The sequence below is a fragment of the Balaenoptera ricei genome, chromosome 4 (assembly GCF_028023285.1).
Source record: "Balaenoptera ricei isolate mBalRic1 chromosome 4, mBalRic1.hap2, whole genome shotgun sequence".
Classification (NCBI taxonomy): Eukaryota; Metazoa; Chordata; class Mammalia; order Artiodactyla; family Balaenopteridae; genus Balaenoptera; species Balaenoptera ricei.
The window spans coordinates 85,684,432-85,700,648 of NC_082642.1; positions in this window are offsets into that span (position 1 = coordinate 85,684,432).

The window sequence follows — 16,217 nt, forward strand, 5'->3', positions numbered from 1 at the left end:
AGAAAGAGATGAGAAATCTGAGAAACTGGCCACTCTGCATTCCAGACACAGGGATATTTCCTCTGCACACAGCGCCCTGACTAGACTTGCCGGTTATGTGTCTCACAAAGCAGAAAACAAATGCACTGATGAAAGTGCTGAATTCATTCTCAGACTCAAATACACCTTAAGAGGAAACAGGGAGATGCAACTGGACAGCAACATGGCATTTTGATGCATACGATGCTGGGATAGATGGCACACCTGGGATAGCTACGTGCATTTTCCCTGGTGTATAAGCTCACAAGTGATAAAATGGGTAATGAAGATTGAGTTTGCTTGGAAATACTAGAAATACTAGAAAACAGACAACACTTTGTCCCCTATTGTAAGAACATAACAGCCTCCAGTTGTGCTAAAACTGACCACCCACTACTTCCCTGGTGGAAATGCAGTAGCATTTCTGTGATTTGTAGTAAAACATCAGCCTTCCCAGGCAACGCTCATTACTGCATGATTGCAGATGTACTATGGTCTAAATTGTATTACAGAAATCTAACCAACTGCACTTAGAAAAGCCTGACATTACACTGTCCCTCAGACACAAACACCACCACTGAATCACAGCGAGAGAAAAACAAGCTGCATTTCCTGCGCATTATTGAAAGAGAATATTTTATACTGTTTGGGACCCTAGAGGCTGGATTGTTCACATTCAGCTACGTTGAGCTCTCTACCTGGCAGATAACTCGCTCCTTGGGTAATTCATAATAATTCCAAGTATTTTTCAAGTGCTAGGGAATGGATAAGCATTTTACATTGATAACTTTTCCCCCTCTGAAGTACAAGCTGCTCTGAAGCTGAGATCCTGGTTGATTCATTACTTGGGGGCATGGGGGTTTTGGGTCTTGATATCCTTACAGAACAGTGTGTCTCTAGCATACACATCTCTCGCCTACGGACCTCCCAGGGATTTTGTCAAAATGCAGATTCTGTGTCATCAGATCTGGAGTAGAACCTGAGACTCTGCATTTCTAAGAATAACCAGGTGCTGCCCTATAGTATACAGCACAGCAAAGAGAATATGCTCTATAAAGTTAAATGGACCAGAGTAAAGGCACTTAGATTAGCCAACCATGTACCAAATCCAAGGAGTAGCATGAACTAGTAGGTTTCCTCCAGCTCTAAATTCCAACTTACTTTTTAATATGTCAACTTTAGAATCCTATGGACCTGAGTTTGAGCCTTAACTTTGTCATTTACTAACTCTGAAACCTTGGATAAGTTAACTTCTCTGAACCTCATTTTCTTATCTGTAAAATGGCTAGACTACCTATATACTACCCATATTACCTGTTAAACAGTATCTACCTCAGAAGGTTGTTATGAGGATTAAATAATACACTTAAAATACATAGTACATGCCGGGCATCTGGGAGATAATGATGAAAATCAATATTATTATTGCCATTTGTGCAAGTATCTCTAATTACTAGTTTCTAACCTTAGCAGAAGGATGAGAGTAATTTTTATGGGGGAAATATTTATTCATTTACTAAACTAATACATATTTATTGAGGGCTTTTCTGAGCCAGGCATAGTCTAGAACTGAGGACCCCTCATTTAAGAAGTCATAAAATGGACATGCTTCCAAATAGCTGACATTCTAGTGGGAGGAGAAAACAATAAATAATTAAACATATAAATAAATATAGTGATAAATGCTTTTTAAAAGTGAAACATCCCATTAGATGACCTTCTGGAAAAATCAAAACTATGGCAGTAAAAAGATCAGTAAAGAGACAGTAAGAAGATCAGAGGTTGCCAGTGGTTAAGAGGAGGGAGGAATGAACAGGCGGAGCACAGAGGATTTTAGGGCAGCAGAAATATTTTGTATGATACTATAATGGTGGATACATGTCATTATATATTTGCCAAACCCACAGAATGTACAACACCAAGAGTTAACCCTAATGTACACTATGGACTTTGGGTGATTATAATGTGTCAATGTAGGTTCATCAATCATTAAAAAAAAGTGCCATTCTGGTGCAGAATGCTGATAACAGGGGGGGTTAGGCATGCATGGGGGCAGGGGGTACAAGGGAAGCTCTCTATGCTTTCTGCTCAATTTTGCTGTGAACTTAAAACTGCTGTAAAAAATAAAGTCTATTTAAAATGGAAGGGAGAGAGGGAGGGAGGGAGAGAGGGAGAGATAGAGAGAGAGAGAGAAGAAAGGAAGAAAGGAAGAAAAGAAAGAAAGAAAGAAAGAAAGAAAGAAAGAAGAAAGAAAGAAAGGAAGAAAGAAAAGAAAAGAAAGAAAGAAAAAGAAAAAAAAGAAAGAAAGAAAGAAAGAAAGGAAGAAAGAAAAGAAAAGAAAGAAAGAAAAAGAAAGAAAGAAAGAAAGAGAAAGAAAGAAAGAAAGAAAGAAAGAAAGAAAGAAAGAAAGAGAAAGAAAGAAAAGAGAGAGGAGTCAAGGGGACAGAGAGCAGCTGATGGGGGGTGGGTAGGGTGGTGAGGGGTCTTGAGTGGTCTTGAGATACTGTGGTCAGGGAAGTTCCCTCTGAGGAGATGGTGTTTGTGGAAAACTTGAATGATGAGAAGGAGCCAATTATACAAACCCATCTCTTACCTCTTCCCTCAAATTTTAAGCCCATGTTGTGTCTGTGGACATATTGAAGGTTGCACATATTCTCAGAGGTGTGACATGGAGTTGATTAGGCTGATGAGAAGTGTCCACTCTAAGGGGTACACAAGTTGCTGCCACAGTATGTGTGCAAATAAGTTTCCAAACGGCAAAATTTCAATAGGTACTTGCTGAGGAGAAAATCGAGGATTCCACTATGTGTATAACCCAGGCAAAATGCTGCTGATTATGAATATCTGGCTTTTCTAAAGAAATCAGTGCACATTAATAATAACTGTCATTCACTTGGCACTATCTGATCTATGTGCCATGTATTTGATGCTCATTACCTCATTGATCATCACAGAGAGCCCTGTAGCAAAAATATGGTCATTCTCCTTTTACACAGAAGGAAAAGAGGCTTAAGAAGTTATATAAACTGTTCAAGGTCATACAGTTATTAAATACCAGAGCCAAGATCTGAACCCAAGTCTGCACTACTCCAAGTTCAGGCTGCCAAACGGCTTCCAACCAAGAACTTCCCTTCATCAAACTTCTGACTTCCCTCTAAGTCAGGAACATAAATCTTTCTCTTCAAAACAGTGTGCTATATCTGAGAGCAATCGCAGTAGCAGGCTGAGCAAACCGTGTGAATACAAATGTTTATTTCTGGAACATAGTCAGAAAGCAAAGACACAGCTTCAAGGCCAACACACACACACACACATGCGCACACGCGCACACACACACACACACACATCTGGCCACAATTTGTCTTTTATTTCTGATTGCTTCTCCCTAACTTTTGTAATGTTTTCATCGTGGGACCACAAAATGAGTCATTAGTCAGCCATTCTTGGACATAAGAAGCCTGCTATTTGGCTAAGGTTGGGGGGAAGATGCATATGAAGCTGCCACATCTCATAGCAATTCCTGTGAAACTCGCCTGTGTCCAGGGAGACCGTATCTGGGTCCTTTGGGGCAGCATGAGAGGAGCAGTTCCGCTAAGGGCGGAGCACCAGGAGAGAGTCTCTCAACATCACAGAAAGAAAATGGAGGCTTGGAACGAGAGGGCAAGGAAGGAGGAACGGGGTGGCGTTTGGAGTTAGTGGAAGAGGAGGGGTTTGAGAGATGCTGGACTTGAGTCCTCATCCTACCGCTAACAAGAGCTTCTGTTTCTTTAAAAAATGCCGACAGCAACACTGGGGTGAGGAAGGTTAAATGTGATGTGATCGCTATTACCTATGCCGGACACGTCATGTGCTCCCCAAATATCCTGGTTTCTTTGTTGGAGTAAAGGATTTTCTTCATTTTCAACCCACTGTTTTAAAAATGTGTTGATTATTATTCGTGTTACTCTGGTGCATGCTTCATTAATTTCATTTAAGCTCTCCATCTATTTCAATAGAACTTGGACAGCTTAAAAAAGAGGCATAAACATTTTGGCAGTGGAAATTTTCTTTTCAGCCCTTTCCATTTTAACACCAGCAAATAAGAATAGTTAACATTCCCTGAGCTCTTACTCTGAGCCAGTCACCGTCCCAGAGACTGAATTCAGCTTCACAACAACCTTGCTAAGGAGATGCATTATCATCCCATTTTACAGATGAGGAAACTGTGACACTGAGGAATAAGTAGCTTGCCCAAGTCACATACCTAGCAGGTGGTAGAAGCAGGATCAGAACATGACTCCATAGTTCCATTAGCTATGTGGAAGAATATCTACCAGAAGGAGAGGAATATGTACCGAATTTGATGCTTTATCCCCTTATGAGAAGCCATCAGCAAGATGCAGAGCCTGACTTTTAGATTTGCACAGAACCTACTCTCCTATGACAGGATCTTCTCACATTTTCAGCCAGATAAAACAGTTCATGCTGGGCAAGGCCCAGACCACCCAGCAAACAGAAAAGGTTGCAAATTCCTTCTGACTTTCTGGGAAGATGCTCTCACATCTAGAAGCAGATAACTCCATTATTTCTAGTTTACTGTGAACCTCTAATTTGCTGACGATTGAATAAGGCAGCCTTCTGGGAAAATCCGGGTCTCAGTTTTAAGTCTCTAACTCTTATACCAATTTGATAAGCGGTACAGACATAACATGGCTCTTTAGGTCATCTAGATTTACCAGCTCTGAAAGATTTAATGCAGAAGAAGTCCATTATGGCATGGTCAGTTCCACATATTCTGTCACTCAACCAACTTAGTGAGGCAGGCTTAAAGAAGATACTAAAAAAGGCTGAGCTCTAATGGCATCCAGCTTAAGGGAAGAATCTGCAGTTACTTCAGAAGTTCTGTGTTCCTTCTAGACAGAGCTTTTATTACTCTCTTCTGCCCCTTGGCTACTTTTAATGATTGGTGTATAGATAGGTCAAATAAACTAAAATTCTGCAAATTCTATCTATTTGTTATACAGGCCTGGTGTGTCGATTCTGGACAGTAGGCATAAACTTAATATCTGCATAAACAGATAACTGCTTCAAGCGCTGAATGGCTCATGCTCATCCAGGCTCTGAGCATATTTGATCAGCTGGGTTTGGGGGAAAATATAACCCCATGTTTGAATAAATTTGGGGATTTATTACCATCCCCCTTCTTGGACATTCAGTGGCCCAGGGAGTCTCTCTCCATTCAAGGGAATGGAAGGAGAGGAGGTAGAGATTGCAGGAAGAGCCTTTCTTAGGCTTGGCCCGTGTTAAACAGCCATGCAGTGTCTCTGGGGTTATAATCATGCTTGGTCTTCATGCCACCACATAGCTCTATATACATCCATTTATCTCAGCCAGGGAGAGTTGCAACCAAAGCCAGTTCTTTGCCATGAAAACAAACCAGCCAGAGAAGTAGACTAATGGCTCCAGTTTTTAAAAGATGCTTCAAGTGACTGGAGGAAGTATGCTCTGGTTTGCCTTCCATGAGCCTTCCCTTGGGATACTCCTACCTACCTCTCCTCTTTGTATGTTCCTCACATTTTTGGACCAGACTTTTGCATTTGTTGATTTACTGAGTTTGTATAAGGTTTCCTTTGACTGCCTTTTACATCACTTGGAAGAGAGAGAAGTCAAGGTTTGCTTTATTCTGTCAAGTTAGGATTTGTTCTTATGCTTAATTAAAAACAAACAAATGCTTAATAAAGGAGATTGATTAAATAAATTAAGATGGATCCATATGATGGAATACTTTGTGGAATTAGAAATATCATGGAAGGGGCTTCCCTGGTGGTGCAGTGGTTGAGAATCTGCCTGCCAATGCAGGGGACACGGGTTCGAGCCCTGGTCTGGGAAGATCCCGCATGCCACGGAGCAACTAGGCCCGTGAGCCACAATTACTGAGCCTGCGCATCTGGAGCCTGTGCTCCACAACAAGAGAGCCGTGATAATGAGAGGCCCGCGCACCGCAATGAAGAGTGGTCCCCACTTGCCGCAACTAGAGAAAGCCCTCGCACAGAAACAAAGACCCAACACAGCCATAAATAATAAAAATAAAATTAAAAAAAAAAAGAAATATCATGGAAAAAACATTTACCATATACTAAGAAAAAATTTTTGAGTGGAAGATGCAAAGCTATGTATAAAATGATACAAAATAAGACACATAAGTTATGTCGATGGAACAAGATTATGAGCGTTAGTTTCTCCTTTTACTTATTATACATTTCTTAAATCTTCTAAGGTGAACATATATTAATTTCAAAACCGAAAACAGTAAGATGAGCCAAAGCCAATAATTTGTGATATTTTTAATGGAAACCAAATAAACAGAAATTAGTTTTCTTTACAACCCTCCTACAAGAGACATGTTACTTGATGTCCAAACTTTACTTTGAGATTTAAATTGACTTAACTATTCAGAGTTGAATGTTCTCAGATTTTTGAAGGAAAGAAACTAATTAATGCCGATAAAATGCTTTCGAACCACAGACTTCACGATAGATAAATAATACTGAAAACACAAGACGGTGACCTTGCCCTGCTCAGTTTTCTTGCTGGGAAGATGTGTTACTCCATTTATCGCTCTTTTGCTGATTTTTTTGTTTTGTTTTCTTTCTTTTTTTGTTTTTTATTTCAAAGCAAAAAAGTTTTTGCTGACCAGTAGAAAGCTTGTTGAAGACAATTATTCCTTGAAGACTTTCTTTGCACAATTTCCCTGCTAAAAATTTATCAGGAAAGAGATTAGTGACTTTATTGTGCAATTTGTGCCTTATTGATTTTCCCCAAGCTCTTTCTCATTTTGTTTATGAGCATTTTTATATTAATGGCTCTTCTGGTAGAGGTAATAATGAAGACAGCCTCCTCACAGGTGCACCACAGGTACCTTGCCCTGTTTTATTTTTCTAGAACAGTGTGATGAGAAGGTGTTTGCTGCACAAATATGACACTGAAAGCTAAGAGCTAAACAATATGGGATGCACTTCATTTCTCCGGATCTAACTGAATGATCATGTTTGGTTTTCAAATACGTGCAATGGATAAACAGTCCAAGGAATGACCCTTCAGTGGAACAAATGCTCTCTGACCTGTAGATGTTCAATACAATTTGCCAAATATTTACAAATATTTGCCTAGAGTTATGGCACGTTCAAAGAAAAATCAGCTATGGAACAATTTCCCCAATCATCCTTCCAGTTAAGGGAAGTGGAAGATGAATGATCTCAAGTGCACTGGATAAGCAAACCTTAAAGACACATTCCCACCAATACTTATATTATTGGGAACATCCAAAATGGAATCTTTGATGAGTAAAATTCCAACAATGTGCACAGGCTTAAAAATGAAAACTTTTCTCAGTAACTAGGCATAAGATCTCAAAACATCACTTATAAATTTACAATTGTAGTACAGCCATTAAATGAAGGAATGTAAATTCATTTCTCAGTAGCAAGAATGATCAACCTTGGAATGATGGATGGGTTACTTACTGGATCAAAGTCATAGTGACATGTGGTCCCCTGGCATCCTAGTGTTGCTCTCCATCCCCATTGCTCCCCACTAAAGACAGTACCATTCAACTCTCCCACACAAACAGGCTAGCTCCCAGGAGTATGGGGATGAGAAGTATTCAATGTGGCATTCCATGTATTCCTACTACAGATCATTTTATTTCTAAATTATCATTTCCCCCATGCTTTTAAAATTTCTTTAACTGAATTTTAAGAATTTTTTTTTCCTCTAAGGGTCAATGTTCACTGTGGTTAAAGCTAAAATTATTTCCTCTAAACTCTCCCTTTTAAATGAATCTACTGTATAAATCCTCTGTTTACCTGCCCTTATATTTCTAAATCTAGATTAAAATGGAGATAATAGAACAGGGTCTTTAGTATTCAGAATGCTTTTAACCAGTGACAAAAAGATAAAAAAAAAAAAAAGTTTATAGCCCCCAAGCATCTTTTAACTTATAAAAAACTTCAGTGGTGGTTGGAAAAGGATTTGAGCTGTTCAGGAAAGAGAGACACTATTTAGTTTAAGCTAAACAGTCTTTTTCTGTGCCATTCCTTAAAATTGCTCACTACCTCAAATACACTGACAGAGCAAAATATGTTTTCCCCTTGTTGCTATAGGTGTTTAGATTCTTTTAAACTAACATTAATCTCTTCCGGTAATACTAAATTTGAAAAGAAAACACTTTTAGAAGTGTTACTGAATATTCTCTATGCTGAAATAAGGCAAGGGAAGAACAGTGAGATTTCTGTCAACAGGGTTTCAGGTAACTTGCCTTTGAAAAGTGAAAGAGATAAAGGTCTTCTGTGAGTTCCTGAACATTCCTGGATTCCATCTACCCCAAACTCTTGAGAGAGGAATGCTTCCTGCCTTCAAGAGACCTCAGCTTCAGATCCGTCTTTTGGATCCTTTTTTTTTCTTCCATTACATTGTTGTCCGCTTAAGAATTTTTTATGAAAATAAACTTATCTTGGCTAGATCTATTTTTTCACTCATAGTAACAGGAAGGAGATTCTCTATACTGCTCAAATATCTACTGTGCACCTTCCATGTTCCAAGCACTCTACTGGGAGCTCAGACACAGACTCACTAAAACAGCTGCCATCTCTGCTCTTGCGGAATTTAGTTTTTCTGTGCTTTTGCTTTATGACATGAGGAAAATATTATAAAGCTTCTTTAAAGATTTTAAAAGAGATTATTCACTACAAATACTTCTAATGTTGTGCAAAAATAAACCACTAATTACACACTTAAATGTGTGTGTGAGAGTGTGTGTGTATGTGTTTTCTATTAGGAAACAAACGTTTGGAAATTCTCCCTTTTCCGTAATTACAGAACTAAGATTTCCCATTATAAAAATCTCACATTTTTAGAGTGTTTCAGATTAGTTAACTGGTAGGGTCTTGAATCATTTACTAACAAATGATTTTTTTGTTTTTTTGAAAATATGTAACTAACTCTCTGTCTCCACCATACACAAACACACATACAAATACACACACACACACAAACACACAAAACCTACTCCACCCAAGTGGCATGTGTTAATGCCATTTCAATTAACTGACAAACTAAATACCATATACATTTAAAAGATGTACCCAGACGCAAGAGGGAGGGGATATGGGGATATAAGTATACGTATAGCTGATTCACTTTGTTATACAGCAGAAACTAACACAACAATGTAAAGCAATTATACTCCAATAAAAATGTTAAAAAAAATAAAATAAAATAAAAGGTGAAAAAAAACAAAAGATGTACTCGATATGTCCATAATTTTTAAATTATCAATCCCAATTCACAGAATCCATTATGAGGAAATCACAGACGTGGTCAAAATTTACATAAAAAGATATTCATCTCAGTGAAAAAAAACTGAAAATAAACCTACACGTCCAGCAATAAGAGAATGGTAAAATAAATTATTATATATTCATGGGCTGGAATATTAATAATTTAAAATGAAAGATAATTAATAACATAGCAATATATGACAGTTGATAAAAACAGAATAGAAAATTGTATATAATCAATAATCATACTTATGTATATGTTCATATATCTCATTGTTTAAAGGATTAGAAAACAGTATGCCAAAATATTGTGTTTGAGAGCAGGATTATGAATCATTTAAATTTCTCTGTGATTATAATAAATTATAATTTTAAAAGCTTGATAATAGTTATTAATTTTATATTTAGACCCATTATCTTACAATAATTTATAATGGAATATAATCTGCAAAGATACTGAATCACTATGCTGTCCACCTGAAACACAATATTGTAAATCAACTACACTTCAGTAAAAAAAAATTGCATCTAGAAAAAACTTTATATTTAAAATGTAACACATATAACCTTAAATGCATTCTATTGATAATTACTATATTGTACATTTGTCACACTGTATACCAGATTGTATAGTTGTCATATGTAATCTCTTCCAATGGAACAAATTTTACCAAAAGGATAAACTTGGGTTGTATTTTATTATTTGAATCATTGGTAAAGAAAAGAAAGTGTACCACATTGTTTCAACCTCAGGGAAATTTTAAAATTATTGATGACTTATTTGGGGTTTTTGTTTGTTTGTTTTTGTTATTTCTAAAGCATTAAATCTACCATCTAATAAGCAAAAGAATATCATAAGTGATTCTTGACTATGATTCTAAGACAGTTTACTGTTTACCTAGATATACACCTCATCAACTTATAAAAGCTTCAGTAATCATAACAATTCTCAAGTCAGATTTATTATGATCCTTAAGTTTACTGGTTCTAATATTTAATAACTTGAATAGCCCTGGATACACCAGAGCCTTTGAAGAATAGACTCTTAGAATTTTATTGCTTGAAGAGTTCCTAGAATGCGTGCTGAGAAACTAAAATCTAGAATACGAATAACCTGGAGAAAAAGACAACATGGACATTGATATTCTGAGAAGGGAATATTAGTAGCTCATCTGCTTGACACGTGAGAGGTAACAGAGTAACAATCATTTTCCAACTTGATTGCTAGTGGAAGTCTTCTGCTATGCTATATGAAACCCTAATTATTATGAGAATGTCCTCTGCCTTCCACTGTCTCCTGCTTATGGTGATCAGTTTATTTTGTGATCAGTCTACATCATCCATTCTTGGAGTGTTAAGTTAAATTCAGGGTAAGTAACTGAAAATGAAACATGAGAAAAAAGGCAAAAGGGGACTGTTCAGGCTATAAATGATGAGAAGGTTTGGGGGATGGAGGCATAAAAATGCTCTTCAAATACCTAAAGGACAGTCATATGGAAGAGGGATTTAAGCATGTTTTTCATGGCTCCAGAAGGCAACAATTAGAAAATAGAGAAGATTTTGTAAAGTATGTGTCAGTTTAATATAAGTGCATATGGGATGGTCTAGTTAAATCTAAAAGGAATTCAGACGTGTTTGTGTGTGTCTGATGTATTGTTGGGAATTCGTGAGTCCATAAGGGTCTACTGGCATGAACTGATTTCTAGGTAGGCTTTTTGGATTTTAGGCAAAAGGAGAAGGAGCAAGGGATATATTAGGAGCCTGGAGAGAGACTGAAAAGAAATCACTGAAAAGGATATGTTGGCATATGCCCAAAAATGTAGATTACTTTTCTGGACTGCCTCCAGAGAAGGGAACTCAGGGGGAGAGGGGGAGGCTGAAGGAGCAGTTTTTGTGAAAAGCTCCACTGAGGAGGAGGGACTCAGGACATGGGTGCATGAGCCCCCTCTCGGGTGACAAAGTGAGGCACAAAATTTGAGAGGTTATCTCCTACTTGCTGTATAGAATGCACCTTTACTTGGTCATTCTGATTTGGGAATCAGCCAGCAGCACCTCTTCTAGTTCTGACAATAGCGTTTGCAGAATGGGCAAGGCCACAGTCATCATAAGGCACTACCTAGACAGAGCGATGCTTCTCAAACTTAAATGTAAGTATGACTCACCTGAGAATCTTATGAAAATGCTGATCCAAGTCAATAGGTCTGAGGTGGGACCCAAGCTTATGTGTTTAAAATAAGCTCATGAGTGATGCTGATGGTGCTGATCCAGCAACCACTAGGTAAGACTTTGGTGATTTTGTGATGAGAAGAAACTGACAAGGAGAATCCAGAGTGGAAGAGGAAGAACAGGTAGAACAGGGTCTGAGGCTGACATGGTGGTTTATGGAGGCTCTGGAACTGCCCCCCACATAGGAGCTAGACACTCCCAGAATACTAGTCAGTCTAGGCATCTTAGGAGCATGCAGATGGGAAAGGACAATAAATTTGGGTTGCTGATGTACAACTGTACATATATGTACAAATATGACTCCTTCTGTATACCCATGATAGTAAGGAAGATCAAAGCTGACTAACAAAGGGATATGCTAACTTGGAAGATAATAAATCGCTTTCTGAAGAGGTGTTCAAATTGAACCTAAGTAAATTCTTATCTTGGGAACTGTAGAAGACTCGTTGATTGCCAAGATTCGTATTGTACTCTTTTCTGATTCTACAATGGAATCACCAAGGCTATAAAAAAACACTTATAATCTGTTTTGAGTTTTTTGTTGTTGTTGTTGTTTTTTGAAGAGAGCTCATGTTGAGGAATTCAAGGGAAAATGCTAAAAGTGAACTAAGTTAAGCAGAGAGTGCTTTTGATTCCAAACCCATGGACGTCTCTTAGCTCACTGTGTGTCTTGTGACCTTAGATTAGATTCTATCCACTGTTGGCCGATAAATACCATTAGATGTAAGGGAAGATAATAAACAGAGAGATTTTCAAAATTAATTACCATTCCTAAGAAGGAAGGAAGGAAAAAAGGGAGGGAGGGAGGGAGAGAGAGAAGATGGAAGAAGGAAAGAGAAAGAAAGAGAGAGAAATTAAAGAAAGAAAGTATGATATACAGTAAGATGAGAAGACTTAGGCAATGTATAAGAAGGGCAGCATGTTCATGATAAATTTGAATATTTTCCTCCCCAGAAGTGGAGCCAAAAATATTCTCTCTAACCCTCTGGCCCAGAAATTGAAGCCTTCAAAATCTTAGTTTCAGTCTCATTCAAAGCTGCTAAGACTTTTAGATCAGATTCACAGATGGGAAAGAGAAAAGTAATAACCAATGCTGCTTCTGCCTTTACAGATAAAAGCTTGACTGTCTCACAAACACTAAAAAAAAAAAAAAAGTAAGATTATCTGTTCTTTGGCGGAGAACAGTTTAAAAAATTGACATCAAATTAATAAAAGTCCCTACTAGGTTTGAAGACCTGGTCTGATCAAGGTTACAGACAGATATCCAATTTAAAAAATAGTGTAACACGCTAACTACTGAAAATCGAGCTATAAATATAATCTTGAGTCACAGATGAAGGAGAAATTAATCCCCCTTCCTTCCTGCAAGGGTAGGGACCTGGAAGAGACCTTAGAGAGTAGGGGACATTTGAGCCAGGCCTCAAAAAAGGAACAGATGTTTCCAGGCAGAGAAAAGAACGTGTACAAAAGCAGAGAGGAGTGAAAGTACCAGGCAGGACCACCAGGGAAAGGGGGACCTGACTAGTGTGCATGCAGGAAGGCGCAGGCTGAGGCTGGAGAAGTACATGACGGCCTTACTGGCATCCCCGCCAGTCACTGAGCACCTCCTCTGAGCCCAGTTTCCTCTGAGCACTTCCTGCTGACATCTTAGAGGACTCGCTGTCAAGGTCATGGCCTGTATCTATCATTTATCAGAGGTTGCACTGGCAACCCCGAGCATGGCATAATTTGAGGATAACTACCTCCTCCCGCCCAGGCATGATATTTTGGAATCCAAGTATTAAGCCCAATTCTGACACTTGCTTACAGTAAGTCTTTTAAGTTTGATTGTTTACTTTTTTCTATAATGTGAGAAGTTTGAGATAAATTTCTCTACTCCAAACTTACTTGACCATAAGCTTATGATTCTGAAGAAGAAATTGGGAATATCTCTTAGCTCTATGCTTTCTTTTGTCATATCCTAAATCAGAAAACCATCTCCAGTTGGGTGATTTTTCAGCTGGAGCAGAGGAACAGAGTTTAGCAACCCGGAATAATCAATGCCCAGTTCGACAAGGCAAGGGCTTCGCTGTGACTCTTGGGAAAAGGAGTTGAGATGGGTTGGGAGGACAAAAACAATCTATTGAAAAACCTATTGACTGTTTCAGGCCTGGCTATTCTGTGGTCATTTATGGTTGATGGGTGAGAAGAGCTTAATGGGGCTCCTCTTCTGACTGCTCATATCCACACATCAACTCTCTTTGGCATCTGTTCCCTTTACCACTCCATTTCTACCCATCCCATCCCCATATCCCTAGTTGAAGGAGACATGAAAATCTCTTCCGGCTTTGAATTTAGAAAAAATATTCATGATGCAGTACAACAAGATTAAATCGACGTTCACACACACACAAACACACACACATGTGCACTCAAAATCAAAAAACATTTCAAGGTTTCAACAGACTGATAAAGAGCCCACATTCTTCTTCCTAATAAGTGCTCCTTGCAGTAATTGAAGAGTTTGCCAAAAAGGTTTCCAGGATCCATATTTCATCTACCCCAGTGGATGTAATGCACAAGAAATAATCTGCATCCTTCCCTGCTGAGAATCATTTGTTTGGTGTGTGTTCTGCATAAAAACTGTACGGTAGAAAAAAATGTCACCCTGCCTAAGCCAGCCAGCATGCTTTCAACCTGCTGCCCAAACTCCTCGCCTGGCAAGCTGCCCACAGCAGAGGCCGACCACATTGTCACTCAAATTCTAAGGGATTGAGGGAGTGTATCATTCACTGCGAAATTCAGTCCACAACCCCCCACACTTATATTTTATTTACGAGGTCCATTCAGTCCCAGAATTTTTCCCAGGTTATATTCTTAGGTTCAAAATGTCTAAATTGCCCCCTACTCAGCTCTGAACTCCATGTCAATGAGGTGGGCTCTGGATTCACCTTTGAGACAAGCCAAAAAAGCTGAGATTCTCCTTCCCTATATTTTGTGGGTGACCAAAGCACATCACAGTAGCCCACAAAACTGAGAACTGGGCTCAAGATAAGGAGGCTCAGGTTCTAGGTCTATACATACCAATATGGGCTCTGGGAGCATCACCCTCTCAGCCCCGATGTGTAAAGGTGGGGAATGGACCAGGCACCATCTGACTCTCACATATTGATTTTATATTTCTGGTCAGGTAAACTGAGGGAATATGATTATACGTGACTTGAAAATTTCAAACATCCCCTGTCTTAAACCCCACGTTCTCTTTAATCCATTGCTGCCTGTAATCCTACCACTGCTTTTGTTTTCACCCACTCCCAAAATGATATGTGCACTTTTCCCTCACATTTCCTGCCGGCATTTAGCTAGTTAGTTTTCACAGAGAAGTTTTTCCTCAAAATGACGAGAGTTTTCCCCAGTGGACAGCAGGTTGAATAAGACAGGCTATAAGGAAATGGTTACCTTCTTTAAAATTAAGTTTCTGTTTGGTTTAGCTATGAAGTATTACATACAATGAGTATAAGCTTTGAAACCTGACAAGAACAGGGATGGAATTCAAGTTCTGCAGCTGTGGTCTTAGACAATATAGGATAGAGTCCCTCACCTTCCCACTGGGTACTGATTATAACATTTATCCCACTGCAGAGCTATTTTAAAGATTAGAGATAATCTAGATAACTCATGGAACATAGTGCCTGTCACAATGTAGATATTCTTACTAGTGGGGAAATTGTGTCTCAAATTTAGGGAAGTAGCAAGGTTAAATAAGTATAGAAGAGCGTGGGCGAAAACCAAATACAAACAAAGAAAAGGGAAACACACACACACACACAGACACACACACACAAAACCTCCTGCCTTCAGCCCTAAGAATCACAGATCTCAGAACCAGAAGGGACCTCAAAAAATCTAGAAAGATTGGCAAGATGCTTAGCACTGTATTCCACTGCCAATAGTGGAAGTGACACGCTGGCAAATTCTCTTTGGGGCAATAAGGAAAATAGGTCCAGGTCTTCCATGCCAAATATTTATTCTGTGCAGAGAAGTCAAATATTGCCAGACTTAAATGAAGAAAGTTGTAGCTGACTAGGATTGAAAAGTCAGATATTTACAGTTGTCGGTGAGTAGCCAACTGAGAAAAATGCCTCCTTCCCAATTCCTTTACAAATTCAAGCCAGATTCGAAATCTTACTGTTGTCAAGTGGCATGGGCACAAATAAATATGCACAGCATGGCTTCCTTGTGCCAACTGTCATGTAGATGTAATCATTTCACACAGCACACCCTCCTTCAGCCCAAGGACGCCGAGCAAAATACAGCAACCAAGAGATGGGAAGGCTATGGGCCAGTGAAAAGGGAAGCAAAAGGACAGATTGGAACTGAGCAGCCTAGTCGAGTGCTCTTTGCCACCTCACCTGGAGCCATTCTTAAGGATTATTACCTAGAAGATGAGACAACAGGTAAGTCATCTGGTAGAAAGTGCCCTGAGCAGGAAGCACTGAACTAGGAGTCCAATGTTTGAGTCAGAGGTATTTTTTTTTGTTTTTGTTTTTTTATACAGCAGGTTCTTATTAGTTATCTATTTTATACATATTAGTGTATATGAGTCAGAGGTTTTCAATCCTCACTCTACCCTAAGACACCCAAGGGATGCAACATAGTCTCATGGAAACAGTGACA